Genomic DNA, 9,982 nt, shown 5'->3' with positions numbered 1-9,982 from the left:
ACCTCAGACTTTCCACTGAAACTCAGGAAATTCCCCATATTAGATGCAAATACTATTTTCCCCCGATTGCCCCAAGTGCTGAGAGCAACATGGAAACAAATATGTCCCGACAAAATATAAAACAAACACTTCAAGAATTCAATGTGATGATCAGCCAGTAATTTAACTATTAGAAAAAGTAATCATCACTTCTCATAGGAATAAAACAGAATTTGGAGCTTCAATTCACAACAAATGTGCAATAAAAATTTTATTAGATATAGGAAAATATGAGTTATTGTCAAGGATGAAAGCAATCAATATCAATAGACCACTGATAATTAGTCAACACTTAACAGTAAAAGACATTTAAGTATCTATGATAAGGACTTAATTTAAAAGGTGGTCATAATGAGAGTGAACAGCTGGAAATTATTGGCAAAGAAATAAAAGCTATAAAAAATCAAGAAGAATTTCTAGAAATGAAAAATTTAGCATCTGAAATAAAAGGGTTCTGTTGTTGAATTTAGTAGAAGATTGGAGTTAGCAGATTAAACGTTTTGACAAGAAGAATAAAAGCTGTCTCTAGATGTTCATATTCTAATCCCTGGAACCTAGGAGCCTATAAATATCTTACTGCGATATTATGATTTATAATATATATTTATATATTTGAACTTTGTCCTGGTTTCTGACTCAGAGCTCCTAAGAGTCTTGGAATTTCCTAAATGATAAGAGTGATAAGGGTGAAATGGATATCTTTCATTATTCATAACAAACCCCTTTCTACCACACCTGAGTTTATATCACTGAGGTGAACTTAGAAAAGTCCCTTGGTAACCTAAGGATGGGGGCTGGTTACCAGGGGAACCAACCTTGATAAGAGAGTTGAAACTTTTGGTCCTAGGGTCTGACCTTAAAACTCAACATTCAGAAAACTAAGATCATGGCGTCTGGTCCCATCACTTTATGGCAAATAGATGGGGAAACAGTGGAAACAGTGTCAGACTTTATTTTGGGGGGCTCCAAAATCACTGCAGATGGTGATTGCAGCCATGAAATTAAAAGACGCTTAATTCTTGGAAGGAAAATTATGACCAACCTAGACAGCATATTAAAAAGCAGAGATATACTTTGCTAACAAAGGTCCATCTAGTCAAAGCTATGGCTTTTCCAGTAGTCATGTATAGATGTGAGAGTTGAACTATAAAGAAGGCTGAGCACTGAAAAATTGATACTTTTGAACTGTGGTGTTGGAGAAGACTCTTGAGAGTCCCTTGGACTGCAAGGAGATCCAACCAGTCCATCCTAAAGGAGATCAGTCCTGGGTGTTCATTGGAAGGACTGATGCTAAAGCTGAAACTCCAGTACTTTGGCCACCTGATGCAAAGAACTGACTCATTTGAAAAGACCCTGATGCTGTAAAAGACTGAAGGTGGGAGGAGAAGGAGACGACAGAGGATGAGATGGTTGGATGACATCACCAACTCAATGAAGATGAGTTTGAGTAAACTCTGGGAGTTGGTGATGGACAGGGAGGGCTTGTGTGCTGCAGTCCATGGGATCACAGAGTCAGACACAACTGAGTGACTGAACTGAATTGAACTGAGGGTCTGACCTCTTGGGAGGGGATAAGGGCTAGAGACTGAGTTAATCTCCCAACAGTCAATGATTTAAGTCATCATGCATACATGATGGAAGCTCTGGAAAAATCCACAAGGATGAGGTCCAGAGAATCTTCAGGTAAGTAAACTCGTGAAAGTTCTAGGAGAGTGGTATGCCCAGAGAAGACATGGAAGCTCCTTGATCCTTTCCCGCATACCTTGCCTGAGGCATCTCTTCCACCTGGCTGAGTTATATTTTTTATAATATGTTTTTAAAATAAAATTTTGTAATCTAGTAAGTAAAACATATTCCTGAGTTTTTTGAGCCACTCTAGCAAACTAATCAAGCCTGAGGTCCTGGGAACCTTTGGACTGTAGTTAGCTGGTCAGAACCATAGGTAACAAGAAATCTGCACTTGCAGTTGGCATTTGAAATGGCGGGGGGCATTCTTGGAGGACTGAGCCCTTATGGAATCTGATACTATCTCCAGGCAGGTAATGTCGGAATTGAGTTAAATTGTAGGACACCTGGCTAATGTCACAGAATTGCTTGGTGTGTAGAAGCTCCAAGGGGGGCACCCCTCACCCTCCCAACATATTTGGTGACCACAAGTATTGAGTGTGAGTAATATTAAAGAAGTCGCACAGGAGGAAGTGAGTTTCTCCTTTACAGTAACTTTTCATGTCAAAAGGATTTTTGCATGTGGAATTACAACTACAAACTTCAAAACAGACATCCTGAATTATCTACATGGTCCCCATGTAACTGTATGCGCCTTTAAAAGTGGAAGTAGGTCATAGACTTGAGAAAATGGAAGAAGACAGGAAAGATTTGAAATGTGAGAGACACATCACCAAATTTTGATGGATTTGAAGATTGAGAAAGGAGATCACATGCTAAGGCAGGTAGGGAACCTGTAAAGCTGGGAATGACCCTCAGCTGACAGTTTGCAAAAAGACAGGGACCTCAGTTTTAGAAACATAAGGAACTGAACTCTGTTCATAACTTACATGGATTTACCTAGAGCTTCCATAAAAGGATACAGCTTTGCTGACATGTTGATTGCAGCCTGGTGAAACCCATGTCAGATATTAGACCTACAGAATAGACCTGTAGGATAATACATGTATGTGAGTCTAAACCTCTAAATTTGTGGTAATTTGTTATGGCACCAATTGAAAACTAACACAAGAGGGTCAATAATAAGCTTCAAAATAGATAAATGTATAAAAAAAGAAGGGGACAGATAATTATTTTCTCTAGCATTGGCCAAAAATTCCCCAAATTTGTTCAACAAGATAAACTTACAGGACCAAAAAGCTTCAATAACTCCTTATATGCATATGCTAAAATCATAAATCTTTTAGAAGAAAGTACAGGAGAATATTTTTGTGACCTGAGAACATAGGTAAGGATTTCTTAAGGCAAAAATACACTAAACATGAAAGAAAATAATCATAAATTACACTTCATCCAAATGAATGTATTTTGCTTATTAAAATACACAAATAAGAGGGAAAAGTCAAATTATGGACTGAGAATATATTTATAATACATAAATCCAACAAAGAAATTACATCCAGGATATTTAAAGAATTCCTTCAGGCCTTAAGAAGCTAAATAACCCTTTAAAAAAGAGTAAAGAAATTAAATAGATATCTCACAAAGGAAGATACATGATGGTGAAAAGTATATGAGAAGGTGCTGACATGACAAATTATTAGGGAAATTCAAATTAAATCACAATGATTTACATTATACACCAACCAAAAAAATCTGTAGCCCACCAGGCTCCTCTGTTCATGGAATTCTCCAGGAAAGAATACTGGAGTGGGTTCCCATTTCCTTTTCCAAGGGATCTTCCTGACCCCGGGATCGAAACCAGGTCTCCTAGCATTGCAGGTGGAGTCTTTATCATCTGAGCCACCAAAATATGGTTGGCACCCACTAATCTGGTCTAAAGTTCTAATTTTACAGTTAAGGAAACTTTTACAAAGGTAAAATTTCTTTGCCGAGATTATGCAACTGGTAATTTAAACTCTATGAAATTGACATTTTTTGTAGGTTAAAAAATTAATAATGGTGACTTCACATAGTTAAAAAGAATAATAGTATGCTTGGTCTTCACACATCTAAGGATGGGTCTTTCTAGTTGGCCATGCTTTTTGCTGGATATAGAAAACAAAATACTTTCTGAAAGATTCTCCAATGATAGATACTCTGTTAAATTGCAGCATTTTCTTGATAGCCAGGACCCTCACATATGGTCACACTCATGGTGCAAGGCACACTCACTGTTCATGTATTCCACAATGCAAGTGGAATTATCATCACATTCTATGTTGGAAAAAAAAATATTACATCCATACTTTCTCGAGCTTGTTTCTTTTCCTTGATATTTGACATTAATATTCATTAATTATTGCTATCCCCAATTACTTATACTGAATAACCCTCTAAATCTTTTCAAATTCCTTTCTGTTTGATTTTTCTCATTTTTACAGTCCTAGTGACCTACTTGTCCTGCTTGTCGCTTTCCTGTTTGTAGCTATTTTTCTTGCATAGCTCTCTATCCCTCTCTGCCTTCTCCTTCATGAGACTAATGCCATCTGCTCTTATGCTCTTCTCTCCATGACCAATGTCATCAAAGTGAACCCTATCCAGCCTTAATGTAAATTTATAAATCAATTTGTTTATATAAAGTAATTCTTATCTGAAGTACATAAGCAGAAACAAAAAGCAAGAATGTGATCTCTAGGTGCTCATTTTTTTCTTAAATATTTCTGAATATGTAGATAGTTGGATGTGATTTGAATTATATTTTAAAGGCTATTTGATTTTTATATGTGCGTATATGGCTGAACTGATATGTTGTTCCATTACAGTTTTCTAGAAACAGCATAGGGGAGAAGAAAACTAGGAAAACAGAGTATATACCAGAAGGAAAGTTACAGATAGGATCTAAACATGTATTTAGAAGAAGGCTGATTAACTTCATTATGTGGAAGAAAGATCAGCAAACATGCAGAGATGTTTAGTCATACTAGCAGCAGTCTCCTACTGTGGCTAGGATGCCAACAATAGCTTGAGCTGAGAGCCTCTTTCATTCAGAAAACACTACTACTAATTCTGACATGCATTCCAATATGTAACTTTATCATAGGTGTATAAGTCTTATTTTGGGGGAAAAAACTAAAAAAACAATATTGGGTAAAAATGTGATCTATTTTTTTTTATTTCTGTTTTAAGTTAAACTGCTAGAATTTACCAGAAAAAATAGGACCAATTTGATGTTTTATCGATTTAGAAATATCATGCTTTCTCAGACTTTACATGCTATGCTTTGATGGCCTGGATGCTGGGTGCTATATTTCAGCACAAAGCCTTAATAACACTCTTGGGGGTAGAAGGTTATTGCTGTTTGTTTGTTTATCATTTTTTCCTGACTAGAAAGTCAATATAGATATGTGCATTTTGTTGCAGGTTACCAACTACAGGCTGAAAATAGTTTTGTAAGACAGAGTTTGTTTATTTTTCTTCTTTCTTCCTTCCATCAAGATCCAGCATAGATAACAAACATTTGAAAAGAAAATAACTGGGGAAAGAAAATAACCATGAAGCTTTTTTTTTTTTAATATATATAAAAGGTTGAAAAAATCCCCCTTGTGATTTTTTATGGAACTTAATGATAACTTTTGTTTAAATTCATGGATTTATTAGAAATTACTAACTGGGTGTTCAGATCCAGTGCTTTATTTTTATAAGAATTTTATCTACATTCCATTCACTCATGAAAAACACATTTTCCTAACTCATCTACTTTAACAGTAGGACTAAAAATGCCTTAGGATAGGAAAGTGAGAACTGAGAAGGGCTCTGCCTAAAAGGAGATTTCGGTTGGCATACTGTTCAGCAAGACATAGATTAAGATGGCCAGACATCCAGATTGTCTTTTCCAATTGTAATTCAATTCACTTTAGCAAATAGTTTTCTAATGGTCTAAAAATTATAAGACATTGGATTGGATTGGGCAGGAAATAAACATATGGCATATCCTTCTTCCCCTAAGTAGTTTACTTTGGTTGGGTTTGGGGGAGCCAATAAACCTTGTGCATACGTAGCTGTTGTAGGAAGCAGGAGTAAGTGGGTTTTGTTAAGGAGCTATCAGTATGGTGCTATAATGTAACAAGCCCAAATAAATGTCATTCATTTAGGATTGAGGGCGTTATTAAGCCTTTAAGGAGGGAGCTATTTTTGAAATTAACATTGGAAGAAAAAAGTTTTTAAAAGCAGAGAAATGCATGTCAGAAGGAGGGAAAATCGTGAACCAAATGCAGTTGTAATTTGCCAGCAAGTAGTAGTAGTGTCAGTTGCTCAGTCGTGTCCGACTCTTTGCGACCCCATGGACTATATAGCCCACCAGGTTCCTCTGTCCATGGGATTCTCCAGGCAAGAATACTGGAGTGCGTGGTCATTCCCTTCTCCAGTGCCAGCAAGTAGGGGGATTATAAAGGGTTTTGACAGAGATTGGATTGTGTTTTAGGCAATGACTTTTAAGATGAAGTTCAAACAAACACTTCAGCAAATGACATAGAATTCCATGGGTATTTCTTTATTTGGTGAAATGTAATAAAGTCTTCGGAGAAGGCAATGGCACCCCACTCCAGTACTCTTGCCTGGAAAATCCCATGGGCAGAGGAGCCTGGTAGGCTGCAGTCCATGGGGTCTCTAAGAGTCGGACAAGACTGAGTGACTTCAACTTCACTTTTCACTTTCATGCACTGGAGAAGGAAATGGCAACCCACTCCAGTGTTCTTGCCTGGAGAATCCCAGGGACGGGGGAGCCCGGTGGGCTGCCGTCTACAGGGTCGCACAGAGTCGGACACGACTGAGGCAACTTAGCAGCAGCAGCAACAAGGTCTTAATATAAATCTCTTTATAATCTGGATTCAATCTATTTACCACTCCCCCTTCCCCATACACCAAGATTAAAAGTAGAACCTAGGGAAATTCTAAAATATAAAGGATGAACATAGAATTATAAGTTGAAAAAATGGCTGAGAAGAAACAACAGTATAAAAAAAATATGGAGGAAATAAACTAAGATAGAATGATGTAAGAACATATACTTTTCAGCTTAGAATAATCCTGACACCAAAGCTAGAAAAGGACAATAACAAATAAAATTGCCAGTCAATGTTCTTTATCAACACAGACTAAAAATTCTGAGTTGAGTCATATATAACTGGAAATCAGTTATATATAGAAAGAAAAATGACCAAGCAAAGTTTATTCCAGGAAAGAAAGGATGGTTTAAAGTTTGAAAATTGATCAGTATAATTCATCACATTAATAGTATATAATGGTCTCAATAGATGCAGAGAAATACTTGATAAAATTCAACACCCATTTATGATAAAAACGCTCAGCAAACCAGAAATTTAAGGTCACTTTCTTAATCCAACAAAGAGTATCTGCAGTTCAGAAACTTGCTACAGCCATTTGAAAAGTATTTTCATGGAATGACTTGGGGCAGGGGGTAAAGCCTGTCTAAAAAGGAATGAGAATAAGAGCATTCAATGTGACTTATTTACAAGGCTTGGCTACAATGGGGGAAAGGGTGATAGTCCCAGGAAGATATTACAAAGGTGTTTTTTGGATTTTATTATTTTTGGTATTTTGAAAACTAGGGAAAATGAACTATTCATCATTATCTAAATAGAGAAACCAGAGATCAAATTGCCAACATCCACTGGATCATTGAAAAAGCAAGAGAGTACCAGAAAAAACATGTATTTCTGCTTTATTGAGTACGCCAAAGCCTTTGACTGTGTGGATCACAATAAACTGTGTAAAGTTCTGAAAGAGATGGGAATACCAGAACACCTGACCTGCCTCTTGAGAAACCTGTATGCAGGTTAGGAAGTAACAGTTATTACTGGACATGTTACTGGACATATAACAACAGACTGGTTCCAAATAGGGAAAGGAGTACGTCAAGGCTGTATATTGTCACCCTGCTTATTTAACTTCTATGCAGAGTACATCATGAGAAACGCTGGGCTGGAAGAAGCACAAGCTGGAATCAATATTGTCGGGAGAAATATCAATAACCTCAGATATGCAGATGACACTACCCTTATGGCAGAAAGTGAAGAAGAACTAAAAAGCCTCTTGATGAAAGTGAAAAAGAGTGAAAAAGTTGGCTTAAAGCTCAACATTCAGAAAACGAAGATCATGGCATCTGGTCCCATCACTTTATGGGAAATAGATGGGGAAACATGGGAAACAGTGTCAGACTTTATTTCTTTGGGCTCCAAAGTCACTGCAGATGGTGATTGCAGCCATGAAATTAAAAGATGCTTACTCCTTGGAAGGAAAGTTAAGACTAACCTAGACAGCATATTAAAAAGCAGAGACATTACTTTGTTAACAAAGTTCCATCTAGTCAAAGCTATGGTTTTTCCAGTGTCATGTATGGATGTGAGAGTTGGACTATAAAGAAAGCTGAACACTGAAGAATTGATGCTTTTGAACTGTGTGGTTGGAGAAGACCTTTGAGAGTCCTTTGGACTGCAGGGACATCCAACCAGTCCATCCTAAAGGAAATCAGTCTTGGGTGTTCATTGGAAGGACTGATGTTAAAGCTGAAACTCCAGTACTTTGACCACCTCATGTGAAGAGCTGACTCACTGGAAAAGACCCTGATGCTGGGAGGGATTGAGGGCAGGAGCAGAAGGGGACAACGGAGGAGGAGATGGTTGGATGGCATCACCAACTCGATGGACATGGGGTTTGGTGGACCCTGGAAGTTCCTGATGGACAGGGATGCCTGGTGTGCTGCAGTTCAAGGGGTCACAAAGAGTCAGACACAACTGAGTGACTGAACTGAACTGAAATAGACCCATGAAGTTTTACTCACTGTGTTTTACATATTGTGTATATCTAGAGAGTGAAAGTGAAAGTCACTTAGTTATGTCTGACTCTTTGCAACCCCATGGATTATACAGTCTATGGAATTCTCCAAGCCAAAATACTAGAGTGGGTAGCTGTTCCCTTCTCCAGGGGATCTTTCCAACCCAGGGATTGAACCCAGGTCTCCCACATTGCAGGCAGATTCTTTACCAGCTGAGCCACCAGAGAAGCCTGGTGTATATCTGGGGATTAACAGAAAAGAGATGCACACTTAAAGGATTTAACTGGAGAGAGCTAAATATTTGGACTCTTGAAAGATATACAGGGACTTGTGGTATTAGAATGTTTTACCACCCCTAGATCTAAAGTTGTAACAGTTAGAATTTTGTAGTCCAACAAGATTAGTATTCTGAATTCTCTTTCTTCCCACCCTCTGTTATCTTCCAGGCATCTGCCAGTGGCTGATCCTAACTGAAAACAAAGGGCAAGGAATACTGGTTAATGTAGTCCATAGGAGTTACTATTGTAAGTCACATAGAGATGGGCAGGAAGAGATCTGAAGAGGCCAATGAAGACTAGTTAGCACATATAGGTTCTAGTCTAACTGTTATGCCCTTCCCTACTTTTCTATCTTGCAAAATCCTCTTTTCTCTTTAAGGCTCAATCCATAAGAAACGTTCTATATGGACTCACAGTGCTTCCCAAGCAAGGACAGGTGATTTCTCTTCTATTTGTATTTATGCATCTGTTGCAAAGACTATTTATTAGTGCAAGTACATGACAGACACAGTCTTAACCTGTATTATTTATCTCATTTACCCAAATAATCTTTTAAGGTAGATAGAAAGCAATGGCAACCCACTCCAGTACTCTTGCCTGGAAAATCCCATGGACGGAGGAGCCTGGTGGGCTGCAGTCCATGGGGTCGCTAAGAGTCGGATACGACTGAGCATCTTCACTTTCACTTTTCACTTTCATGCATTGGAGAAGGACATGGCAACCCACTCCAGTGTTCTTTCCTGGAGAATCTCAGGGATGGGGGAGTCTCGTGGTCTGCCGTCTATGGGGTCGCACAAAGTCAGACACGATTGAAATGACTTAGCAGCAGCAGCAGCAGCAGCAGCAGCAGCAGCATAGCCATTTAACCTCAAGGAATCCTAGGCTTAGCAGGTTAAATAACTTGTCCAAATGTACTTAGCTGGTGACTGGCAATTAGTTCATACTACCTCCATCACTCCATGCTCCCGTAATGCTTTGTGTGTAGATCAGATAAAGCATTTACCACATTCTATTTTCTGAAATTCAAGCAAGAAAATCATACTTGTGGCAAATGGTCACAGAATGTCAACAGTCAAGCTGCTCATCCTGGTGCCTTTAATCACTAGTAATTGTTTGAGTTTCTGTAGGACGAGATCATGGACAGGGTTCATATCTGGTATCTGTCCCAGTGACAAATGAAATGATAGCAGAGCATGGAGTCAGA

Source organism: Bos indicus x Bos taurus, chromosome 9, assembly GCF_003369695.1.
Source record: "Bos indicus x Bos taurus breed Angus x Brahman F1 hybrid chromosome 9, Bos_hybrid_MaternalHap_v2.0, whole genome shotgun sequence".
Lineage (NCBI taxonomy): Eukaryota > Metazoa > Chordata > Mammalia > Artiodactyla > Bovidae > Bos > Bos indicus x Bos taurus.
Note: the sequence above shows the minus strand (reverse complement) of the source record.